General features: G+C 37.7%; 1 pseudogene; it reads right to left on the bottom strand.

The window, feature by feature from the left end:
- Positions 1-3,112: 3,112 nt before the first annotated feature.
- Positions 3,113-7,454, bottom strand: LOC112184644 (annotated as a pseudogene).
- Positions 7,455-13,189: the final 5,735 nt, after the last annotated feature.

The raw sequence follows: 13,189 nt of genomic DNA on the forward strand, positions 1-13,189 counted from the left end.
TTCGTATATAAAGATATTAGGGTTGGAGAAGGTCAGCTAGTGTTTCTGGGCTGAATTAAGCTTGCTTTCCTTAAGGTATGTCTCTTTGTTTCTTCTTTGAACTTGACCTTATAAATTGGACTCATGCCTTGTAGTTTGTTGCTTGTGTATGTGAGTTATGTGATGTCTATATGCCTTGTGGTTTGCTGGTTGTGCTTTTGAGTTATGTGATGTATATATGCCACACATTAATGCTTATTGCTTAGGGATGTTAATTCTAGAAATGGTTTACATTTGGACAGTGGGAGAGAATATGTTTTATTCGATCTGCTAATTAATGCAAGTTCTTTATGTTTTTCTGGAATATGAAAACATACTTAGAAGATGTGGACTGCACCTAATTAACCAAAGACAATTTGGCCTGGTTAGCAACTTATGAGTCACCATGCAATACTCTTTTCATTTCAAATAGATACCAGCAGCATATCATTTTTTGTTTATGCATTGGGATAGTTAAAACGTTCTTTAACTAGGAGTTAATTGGTGACCCTACTTGCTACTTGCTCCATATAGAATTGGCTTATGTATTTGAAAATTGAAATCTGAGGATGCATACCACCGCCTTTTCTAATCTGAGCAGACCATTCAAGAGCTTTCTTTTATCAGGTCCATAGTGTTCTTATATAGTAAAGCATTGCATATATCATATGTGTAATCCTTTCAGTTTGTTAGCTTAACCACTATATATATTGTGTACAATACCAGTGGAAAAATGTTATTAATATTGTGCAGGGGTCAAAAACTTACAGTTCCACTTGAAGAAACTGTATGAACCTCTAAATATCAAGTCCAAAATCACTCATGAGCCAAAGACTAAATCCAAGAATGCCTTGTGTGGTTGCCAACATATGTCATCCCATCTTGTCCTACAGATGCTTTCTATGTAGAACATGAATAAGGGAGTAGTCTTGTCTAATATGAATAGAGAAAAGATGGGATGCTAGTTCAATTCCCAATTCCTAAAAGGTTTATTCATCTAGTCTTTATCATATTATATATTACTCATTAAGTCCTTGTCATCTCTAAATCTCCTAGCATTTCTTATCTTCTTCATCTTAATTGACAATCTTGCAAAAGAAGATAACAATTTTCATTCTAAACCATATTTTCCATGCACAAAAACAAGCTGAAAGAAACAAAAAAGAAGGTACCAGCACAGTAGCACTAAATACTGTATACCAACCATGTATATAATATACCAAGCTACACACAAAGTAATTAATCAATCATACACTGAACCATCAAAGACAAGATCAGTATCTGAAAAAGCTTAAACCTTAACCTCTGTAATTTACAGCACTGACCTCTGTATCCAGATCCGAAGAAGAGTCTGTGGAGGAGGTCGGAGAGCCAGTTAGTAAAGTATTGAATGACACCGATCCAGAAACTTCACGGTCTCGAGCAGCCAGCCCAACTCTCACATGCATTGGCTGCAAACCCAAAGGCCAGCCTTCCTCCTGCAATCAATCATATCAGTCATGCAAAATCAAAATCAAAATCGAGTTAACTATGCAAAAGTTCTCTAAGGCAAGAAGACAAACACTAACATGTGCACTTAGAGAAATCACAGGACTGACCAATGTGATGAGAAAAGCCAGAGTCTTTGACCCACAAAGCAGAAAAATTATAAGAAAAAAACAGACCCATAAATGAAATTGAGCAGGAAAAAAAAAGTTTGAGGTTGAACTCAGAAGGGAAAAGCCAAACAAAACTGAGGGAGAAGACAAAGCAGCAGCACCTGCTCACGAGCCATGTCTGGGACTGATTGGCTTTGGTGAAGGTGGAATGTATTCTTCGTGAAACACAGAAATCAAAGACTCCCATTTAATCCAAAAAAGAAAAAAGAAATAAAAGCCTCCCAGCAATTTCCATGGTTCTGAGGCCCTATTATATAACGATAAATTAAAGTTGAGTAAACCAACAGACGAGTTGGGAGGTGAATTTGAATCTGCCATGGAAATCGAAAACGTCCACTAGATCCAACGATCTAAACAGGCACAACATATATTCTACATCTTCAAGCTGGGCAGATTTGTTGTACAAATAGAAAAGAATATACCTATATCGGAGAGAGTGAGTCCTGAACCACGTCTGACGGAGCGAGTTTGACTATAACTGGAGACCATGCAACGGATCTGCTCTGCTGATGAACCCTCGATCAGACTTCTAACAACAAGCAGGATTGTCCAAAATCACAATCTGAACAACAATAAGGAAACAAAGGCAGGAGAGCCGCTGAGAGTGAGAGCAGAGGAAACCTCAAAGATTAAGATCGGGAGAGCCGCTGAGAGTGAGAGCGAGGTTGAAAGCGAGGGTCGATGAGGTTGAGAGGGTGAGGGGGATTAAGGGTGAGAGCGATGGTGAGGGGGATTGAGCGCGATACTGAGTCAGCGGGAGGGTGAGCGCTATTGAGGGAGGCCGAGAGCAATTTGGGAGGGAGAGTAACCTAAAATTTTAGCTAAGGGAGGGAAACACGTGTTTTCACAAAGGCTTTAGTATTTTGAGTGGGAAAAAAATAAATATAAATTAGTTTTTTTTTTCGTTTTTCAGACAACAGGTATTCTTGTTAGAGCAAGTTCACCCGTTGGGTCACCAGATCACCCACTATTCACTGCTTTTTAGTGTTAATTTCACCCTCTGGGTCACGAGCATAGTGTATTTGGTTCTCTGGGTCACCCTGTTTAGTGTTCTTGGTCACCATGGTGACCTACAGAGTGTATTTCGTGCCCTGGGTCACGAGCACAGTGTATTTCGTGACCCAGAGAATGAAAACATACACTAAAAAGCAGTGAATAGTAAGTGACCCCGTGACCTAACGGGTGAACTTGCTCTTAGTGTTGTCTGAAATCTCTCAAATATACCAAAGGTTCATGTGTTGGATGAGTAGATGTTAGACGACAGGTTTAAAAAATCTGTCGTCTGACTAACTCAGACGACAGCAAAAATTCATGTGTCGTCTGATTAAGTTATTCTAGTAGTACACAGAGATCTAAGGATTTTAACAAGGGCTAATCTGAAGGGTTGAAATATAAAATTCCAATTCCCATTATTTTACATAAGATTACTACCACCGCTATCTAACTGAGGGACCATTCTGAGACACAATCTCAAAGGAATTCCTCTGGTTTCTTTGAGACAGTTGTGTTTCCAGACACTGCTTCAGTTCTCCAACAACTTTACTCATGGTTGGCCTTTTATTGGCCTCTGGAGAGACACAAGCCATTGCTATTTCCACTACTTTCCAGGCAGAGCTAACATTGAATATTCCTTTTAACCTCGGATCCACAATTGTGTCAATGTCTCCTTTTGGAATGATTGATCCAACCCATTCATTGATGACAATTCTCTCTCGTGTCCTCGAAACAGCAGGTCTACCTGTGATAATCTCCAGCAGTACAACCCCAAAGCTATAGACGTCACTCTTCTCATTGAACCTGTTTAGTTGTTTATACCTTCAAGCCAACCATGCAACTCAAGTTTAGTTCAGAAAGAAGAGAGGCTTCAGATCAGTTCGGATCAAAGATCTAGGAATTGATTTGATGAAGGTAACACATTCATAAGAATAGCTTAATATTTCATTATGAAAGACTGAATCATAATAGAACCATAGTATGACATATTACTTACTCGGGTGCCAGGTAGCCAGGGGTTCCAGCAACACCTGTAACTATATGAGTTCCATCGCCTGCAGGGAAATTTCTAGAGAGGCCGAAATCAGAGAGTTTGGCTTGCAAGTTTTCTGATAGCAAGATGTTTGTTGTTTTCACATCCCTATGGATCATAGGAGGTTTACAACCATAGTGTAGATATTCCAATCCTGCATTTCAAATATTCAATTGATTTCACATTTTCAACAGACGGAAATCAGATGGTAGCTAAGACATGAGTTGAGTATTGGTAATTATTTGCTTACCTTGTGCAGCGTCTGTTGCTACTTGAAGTCTACCGTCCCAAGTCAAGACATTTGAACTTTTATCTACATCCATAAAAACACAGAATAGCTCAAGCCTCCACAATCATAATGTTTGATCAGAGTGTAGAATTTACTTTTAAAAATATATATTTTAGTGTATCAAACTCAAAGCCCTGAAAATTTATTGGAGGACTGAGAATTTGCTAGTGATTAATTTCGATATTGCAGCTACCAAACCTGAAAGATGTTCTTGTAAGTTTCCCATGGCCATGTACTCATAAACGAGTCCTTTGTTGTTTTCATCATCACAATATCCTACAAGGCTAGTCAAGTTTGTATGATGAACCCTCATAAGAAGATTAACCTATAATTAAGAGGTGACAAACAAAACATCTTAGTTGACTATATATATGACTGACAAAGAATATAATGCATTTGCTTATCTTGACAAACTTACTTGCCTCTGCGTGCAATTGTTCAAGCCCTTGACTTGAGGATGACGAAAGCAACTTGATAGCTACTTGAGTGTTGTCATCTATGTAGCCATGATAAACAGTTCCAAATCCACCTTTGCCAAGAATCCTTTGTCTATTGTTAGTGATCCTGAGGATCTCTGAGTATGTGAACTGTCGTTGTGTTGGCCCAAGTTCCACTTACACACTGGGGGTTCTGACCTTAAAACAGCTCCTTAAGATCATAATCATAAAAAGATGATGATGAGCATATATACATGTATATATATGAAGAAAATCTTGTCCTCCTACTGATTCTCACTATTCTTATAATTTCTTTAGTTCTTGCAAGTGTTATTGCACCAATGTCTCCTATTTTATATTCTGCATAAGTGTTGATTCAGGATCTACAATTCTATCTCATATTTTTTTATTGAAATACAAAAATAAAATCCAATCTAACATATATTGGGAAGTCTCACCATGCTTTCTTTTCCTTTTCAGGCGCCAGAAGATAATTGCTACAATTAATAAGAGGATTGAAATTCCGATGATTGACCCTGTTATGGGAATAACCAAACTCTGCTTCTTTTTTTGGCAAGAAACATTTCCAGATAGATTTGGATTGTCGCACAAACTGACATGAAAATGGTTGATAGCACAGGTAGTTATAATATGATCAGTTGCAGGCACAAATACTGAAATTTCATCTATAATATTAGTAGCAGATGCTTTAGTGCTGAACCATCTTCAGTTTTTGTGGAAAAACCTGAACATTTTATTTTATCATGAAATAAGATATTTGAAAATAGAAATAACCAAAAAAAAAAAAAAAACTGATGCCTGCATCTTCATCAATCTTAAGATCATATTTTTAGAGTGAGTAAACATAAATTTTAAACAACAGGCCAAAAGAATACAGAAAATTCTATGGTACAGGTTTTCAACAAAACAAACCTTAATGATAGTAAACCATTTTTTGCTCTTTCAGTAAGTTCATTTGGAACTGAGCCTGTGAGCTTGTTGTTCTCCAAGTTTCTGTAAAGGTAAAATTAAGCACTATAGCACACTTCGTAATGAAAGGGTTAAATTGCAGTTTTGCCAATATATATTTAATAACAAGACTTACATGACATTTAAATTTGACATTTGAGACAAGAAGTCTGGAATTGGTCCTGTTAAGTTGTTGTTAGATAAGTCCCTGAAATCATAAGCAGCTCAATCAGATATCAACCAGCTAAATGAAATTCTGCCAAACGGAAATCTGACAATATTATGTTGTCTACCTTAGCAGTTATTTTTGTAACTCGTTAACGTTGATGACAATAAAACATATTTCTGTACTTACAAAGTCTGTATCATTGCGAGATTGGGTATAGAAGCATCTATTTCCCCTGTTAATCCACTCGATGACAAGTCCCTGCAGGTTGCATGTTCCAGTGCTTACAGTTTACAAAGTGTATGTACTGCAATAGAAATTTTCAGTAATTTTTTGGAAAATTTTTGGAAAACATATATGATTCTTGGTGAATCATTTGGAGAATAGCTACAGTTTAGACCTTCCCATGAGTAATTCTTTGGGAAACATGGATCTCCTTGCCAATTCTTCTCAATTTTATATGCTACCTTGATATTTTTGATTGCATTCACTAGTATTTTCAGAATCAAACAGAAAATGTATCAAATCAATGAAATACATAATGTACATTGGCACTTAATAGATAGCAATGAATTTAGGCTTGCGTAAGGGAATAATTACCAACCATCATCTTGGTTTGTTTCTTGTTCTGAGAATTCTTTTAATGTATAAATCTCGATGGCATTAAGGATAGGTTGAAGGTCAGAGTTGCCAGCTCCCTTTATGACTGAAAAGTTGTATTGTCCTCCACTCATTGCCTGTTTGCTCCAAACAGTAAATGTCTCCAAATACCCAGGAGCAAATGGTCCATAAAACAGTTCTCCATTCATAGTAATATCAAGCTGTCTAGACTGGTTAGCTGAGAGTTCTTCAACTTCTGCAAAGTGCATGTAAACAAAATATTCTGCATTTTTATCAGCAGGCAGCCGGGAGAAACTCAAGTCATCAGTTGCAAGTTTCGGCGTGCCAGCAGTACGCATAACATCAGATGCTGGCTGGTAAAATTCGTTTTGATTGAGGTCAATGGTCGATGAGGTACTTAATTGTGCCCAATGTTCGCGGCTATAACCGTACCAGAATCGATCATGCATATCAAATGGATACATATATTAAAAGATCATACAACTTACATTAGTATTCATCTCCGACATGTAAATTAATCAACAGTGGATCGATATATGTAAATTTCTCATTACCTGTATGAAGTTAGATTAGGTGCTATTTGACCTGTGTCAAGTGCCAAGGACCCTGTTTGTGTTTGATAAGTACTATACGGCAAAGGCCTCAGTTCTATTGTTGATATAAATGGAACCCCGGAGCCTTTTTCCACAACACAAATATGTAGATAGTTTCTCTTAGCTGGGACATGATGTATGAGCTCCTTGTTTGTGATACTGAATGCATCTTCCAGACTGACCGAGTCCCACAAATTAGGTCCAAGATGTAGTTCAAACTCTGGCAATTTGTTTTCTCCGTCATAGTTCCCATAAAAGAAACTGGCTCTGATCAAGTATTTGGTGTCACTTTTAACATTTATTTTGTAGCAGTTCCTGGTTCCTTGAGGAAAGCTCCTAAGAGACCAGTAAGGCTGTTGGTAGTGGTTTCTGTTTTCAGGCAATACCAACTTTCTTTCACCTGTGTCTATGAAGGTTGCATCTGAAATGTAGTTGATGGTTAGTTTTCTTTTCAGAATAGGTGGAATTCTCCGCAAGGCCGCAATCTATGCTGATGAAGCCTGAGATAGACATTTAGATGCACTTATATATCATATACAATATAATAATCTTTTTGGAAAGAATTTCTGACATAACAGCAAAGTAAACATACCTGTTTGATCCTGCGCATGAACCAAGAGCATAAGAGCAAAACCAGCAAGCAGTGGAAAGAGGAATTGCTTGAAAATCCCTGGCATTGTTGTACTTTGGGAAACAAGACACGGATTAATTTTTTTTTTATCAATGTCCTTTTATATACGCAATGCTGTACATATTCCATTTCTTGACCTAGTAAACCTGGAAGGTGAAAGATCAGTGTTTTAGACTTTTGGTACATTACCTACCCATATATATCATATGACGACTGTTATAGATAAATATACAAACTAATCATAATAGTTTAGTACTTTAGTACAACAAGTACACAAACTACCAATTCATACTCAGAGAAAAAAAATGCCACATGAATGACATGATAAAACAATTGTATGAATTCATATATATTGTTGGGATTCCCAGAAAACTGAATGTTGTAGGGTTTATTAGTAGCCTAACATGGTAGCGGAGCTTATTTTTTGAACACCGCCAGCTCCGGCGAATTCATTTTTTGTTGTTTCAGGCTTTTCATCGAACACGTTCTATGCATAATCCACCTTCCCAAGACTAAGGTAATAGTAATAGTAACGTATTGGGAGATGGACTACATTTGATTGTTTTTTCTCTGGTCACCCACATTTCACTCTATCACTTTCTGCTTTGCATTGGATGCACTGGGACTTATGCAGTTGGTATGTTTGTATACCTAAGATTAATTGCTTCTTGAGGGTACTATGTGGATTTGGAAAGGCCGGGTTGGAGTTGGTATTGGTTCTACTTGCTTTCCATCAGGTGTTTTTACGCAGAAATATCTACGTACAGCTCCAATTGGAATTGCTTTTGTCTAATATTTTTCTTGGGATTTTATCATAAACAGTGTATGAAATATGGATGATTCTACATTTTTGTGTATGAACTTCTAAAACTATCAAAATGGTATATGACTTTTGCATAGCTTTTTCACTTTAGTACATGAAACTAACACCGTTATGTTTTACCGTTAAGTTCTAGTATTTTGATTCTGCAATAATTTTTAGTACCGAACAGAAAACCAAAAACCCTCCTTTCCTAAGGACTAGCCTTCAACATGCCACATTTCGCCTAACGACTTCCTGTCTAAGCGGCTACTCACAGGGCGGAATCACTGCTGCCAAAGTAGAGGATGATGCTGGTAATCATGTAGGATATTTAAAAACTAAATGCAGATGTTCCTATTTTATATAAAAGGCACAAAAATTAATAGAACAATATTTTTTTTTTGTGATAAGGTACGGGTCCCATAGTCAAAAATTTATTTATTCAAACATAAATACAACTGATAAACCCAGAGCCTCACTCTTGGGCACACAGCTAAAAGGGGCTTTTAGCTATTCATGACTATGAAGACACTTACTTGGATATGTACACTGCTTCTTCCGAAGTGGAGAAGTAATACTATTCTAGCCTTCTTGAGAAGAAAAGATCCTCTCAGTTTCTTGAATCTTAAGACTAAATATGGCAATTTTTGAATGTCTATTTTTTCTCTCTATTCTCGAATGCCTTCTAAGAGAAACTAAAGCTCCTTATATAGGGAGCGGACTCCAAATTACAATTCAAAACAACAAAATGTACAACACGACTCCGTGATTTCCTGCTTTCCTAAGTGCTCCGGCTGGTGGAGGTCGGACGGGGAAAAGCAGATTCCTTTTTGGGTGAAATGCTTTTCACCTGCCTTTTTGAAAAGCAAAAGCAACTTTTGGGAAAAGTCCAAAAGTACTTTCGGTGCTTTCCACACCTGCTGCTTCACATGTTCTTGTCGGTTTCTGAATTGTGACCAAGGACAAACGAGTCGTTGTCTGCCTGGGCCATTCGAGCAGTTGTTGTATTGTCTTCGACATCTGTATCAACATACATCTTGTAGTGGTTGTCTGTTTCAAGCTTTTCCACCCATCGTAAGCATGCCAGTGTCGAGTCTATCTCTTTTCTGGTGAGAGATAGGAATAAGTCACTGCTGACTACGTCAGGATGATCGTAAGCAGTGATGATGATTTTCTCTCCTGCTGCCAGGAAGGTATTGTGGATATCTTCATAGATGATCTTTTTGATATATTCTAGAGTTATGGCCTTCATCCACGGGATGCTTGAGTTTGGTTGGCCATTGTACCCTACACAAGCTGGTTGAAGATATTTCCTTTGAATGATTCTTACATAATAGTATGGGGGAATTTATTCAACTTCACCGTTTGCCTTCTGGATCCATTCTGGAGGAGTGGATCTGAACTTCAGACGAAGTATACAGTCATTTTTTCTAATGTTTTTGACTGTGTTGACAATAATAGGCGGCAAACCTTTCAGATCATCATTTGTTTTGGTCCACAGATTATGGACAAAACCATTTTCAACAAGCCAAAGCTTGTGTTCTTGAGGATGTTCACTCTGAACATTGACTAAGTATCTTCCAACATATGGTCCTGAAACAATAAAGAGAGTTGGAGGAACTAGGTCTTCTGGATTATGTCTTCCTATCAGACTATGGAATTCATGCCAGTCTGATTCATTAAGTGCCATGACAGGAACTCTAGCTCTTTCTGGACTTTCAAGGAAGATAATTTTTTCTTTTCTTACAGCACTCTGCGGTATATGACTTTCTTCAAATTGTGGTCTACCATTTTCGTAGAGTTCTTCAGCTAAAGCAAAGAGAGCTGGGAACATCAGACCACTGCTTCTTTCTTGAAAGGCAAATAAGAGATTATCCAAGATTGCCTTCTGGTGATAAGCTAGTCTCCTGCCAGTTCTGAACACAGGAGTATCAAAAGTTCTTAATCCATAATTAAAAACATTTATAACCCCAGTTGGAGTTGGTCTGCTTTTTGGCAAAGCAGCAGCCATCAACGGTCTTGATGAGCCTTTACCGTCTGTCGTTTGAGACGGGCTAGCCAATCCTTTACCCTGGGATTGATCAGTTGTGGCCAAGCCTTTTGGACTTAGCAGAAACCTTTTAAGGATTTTTTCTTCGATTTCTATGGGCTCTTCTTCAAGTTCATGTTCTTTCCCAGTTCTTCTGCTTCTGGGATTACGACCTTCGTCGTCTTCTCTTTGGCTGAACATTGCCATTTCTCTGGTCAATGCGTCTGGAAGATAGTTCTTGTTTCCTGCAATCAATTCAACAATATAATCATATTGGTTAAGAAACAATTGCCAGTTGGCTAATCTTCCTCTATCAGCAGCTTTGTCAAGTTTAAAATTTTTAAAATTCTTTACTCTAGCACAATCGGTGCGGACAGTAAAGGGTTTTCCAAGAAAAGCTGGAGCATTTAAAATTGTTTTCTTGACATCCAAAATTTCTTTTTCCTCTGTGGGATAATTCAGTTCTGCAGGGCTGAACTTGCCGCTACAAAATTTGCAGATCTTTTCAATGTTAGTTCCAGGCATTTTTGCCAGAACTACACCGGACCAATAATTATCACTCGCATCTGTTTGGAGGATAATTTCATCATTCTCTTCTGGTTGTTGAAGATGAGGGAGGTTTTTGCAGAGATTTTTTATCTGCTTCACAATCTTTTCATCATCTTCTGTGAAGTTCCATTTTCTTTTGGAACTTGTCTTGGGAGATAACATTGTTGTTAACCCCGAGATTTTGGGAATGAAATCTCTCCCATAATTTATGACACCAAGGAATCTCTCTAGACTCTTAGCATCAGGAATTCTATCTGGGAATTTCCAGATCTTCTCAAGGATATGAGGCTGGAGTTTTATGACCCCATTCTTGATGTTTATTCCTAGGAAATCAACTTCATCGAGGATAAAGAAGATTTTCTTTTCTCCTAGGATAATTCCATGCTGAACTATCAGCTTTACTACCTCATGGAGGTGTTTCATGTGTTCTTCTCTGTTTTTGGAGAAGACCAGGATGTCATCTATGTAGACGACGCAGAACTCCGCCACATGCTTGAAAATGTTGTCCATCTTTCTTTGGAAGATTGAGGGAGCTTGCTTTAGACCAAAAGGCATTACTAACCATTCGTAATGACCTTGTGGTGTTCCGAATGCAGTGAGAGGAACACTCTCAGGATGCATCTTGACCTGTCAGAAACCAGACTTTGCATCGAATTTCGAAAAGACTTTAGCTCCTCTGAGCTGGTTGATCAATACTTTAACTTGAGCAATCTGATATCCGTCTTTTACAGTCTTCTTATTGACATCTCTTTAGTCAATAACCATTCTAACTTTTCCTCGTAGATTCTCTGCATGATTTCTCACGTAGAATGCTGGAGCATGATGAGGGCTAGTGGAAGGTTGAATTAATCTCTTGTTCAGGAGATCTTCAATGTCTTTTCTGAATTCCTTCTGATCTTCTTCTTTATATTGAGGAATGGCTTTGACATGACAGATAGCATTCATGTCATGTAATCTTAATTCACAAACCACTGGGTCTTTTTCCCAAAATTTCTGAGGATCTACATCGATATTCTGCTCGAGTAGCTTCTTGATCTTTTCAAGAGTGGGAATTTTCTAAGACTCAAGCTTGTTTTGAAAGTGCTTGAAATTATGCTCATAGATGATACTAGCTTCTTCTTCTTGACTAGTTTCTTCTTCTTCTTCTTCTTCTTCTTCAGAAGATTCTTCAACAAGTAATTCCTCTTGTTGTTTGATTTGGAGTATGGGTTCAAATTTGGGTTTGTAGGGGGTAAGATCACCACTATTCTGTTGCGATCTCTGATATTGACTAGTGAAACCGGGACCTACTACACTTTTTGCTTGTGTAAGTCGGTCTGCCCAGAACAGCCGTTCTCCTTTTCTGAAGCCTATCGCTTCTTCATCCTGAATGAATCTTTGTTGGAGAATAAAATCATTTCCCAACAAGAAATCAGATCCTTGGCCTTCAGATTGCCAAACATTCTGGATGATAAATGTTCCTCCACCAATGGTGATATGAACATTTTTTGCTACTTTTTTCATGGTGAGATGGTTCCCATCAAATGTAACACCAGTAGCAGATTTTTTCTTATCTTCTTTCCAGAGTTCATCTGGAATTGCAAATCTCTTTTCAACAGTAAATCCAGATCCATTATCTACAAAGGCATGTAGATGATATTTTTTGTGATCAGGAAATTTTAGTCCAATCTCTATGCAGTTGCTGTATCTACTTGTAGCTAGAGACGACTTTCGATTGCTAAAGCTTATTTTCTTGAGCTTGTTCTTTTGGGATGAATGGTTTTTATTCTTCCGGAACAATTTCTGGTAGTTCAACCAGTTCGATATCTTCATTGATTTTTCCTTCATCGATGACTTCTTCCTTTATTGTCGAAGAAGGTGGTTCCATGACTTCTTGGAACAAAGTTTCAACTTCTTTCGCCTTTTGCTCAGCGAAATATTCTTCGTATTCCTGTTCAACCAATTGGCTGACAAGACCATTCTTGGTTTTTCTTCTTGCTTCAGCTATGAAGCATTCTTTGTGATAATTTGTGATAAGTCTTCTTAGACTCTTCACAAAACATAGGGAGACCATTCTTTTCGTGACATAAGCAGTAGTCACAAACGAATGTACCAGGGTTCACCTGATAAGAAGACATTAGTGCTTCTGTCTTACTTTCTTCCCAATTTTTGATTTTCAAAACATTCATTTGTCTGGATTCGAAGTACTCAACTTCAGAATCTATCTCAGACTCTTCTGATGAATTTTCTTCTTCAGACCAGACAGAATAAACTGTTCTGTCATCATCTTCATCATCAGAATAAGCTATTTCATAGCCTTTTATGTTTGCTACTTCTACTATTTCTCATATTCTTCAAAGAGAGCCTCAGTAGATCTTTTACTCTTTTCCGGGCATTCATTGGCATAGTGCCCTTCAGCTTT

Source organism: Rosa chinensis, chromosome 2 (assembly GCF_002994745.2).
Source record: "Rosa chinensis cultivar Old Blush chromosome 2, RchiOBHm-V2, whole genome shotgun sequence".
Lineage (NCBI taxonomy): Eukaryota > Viridiplantae > Streptophyta > Magnoliopsida > Rosales > Rosaceae > Rosa > Rosa chinensis.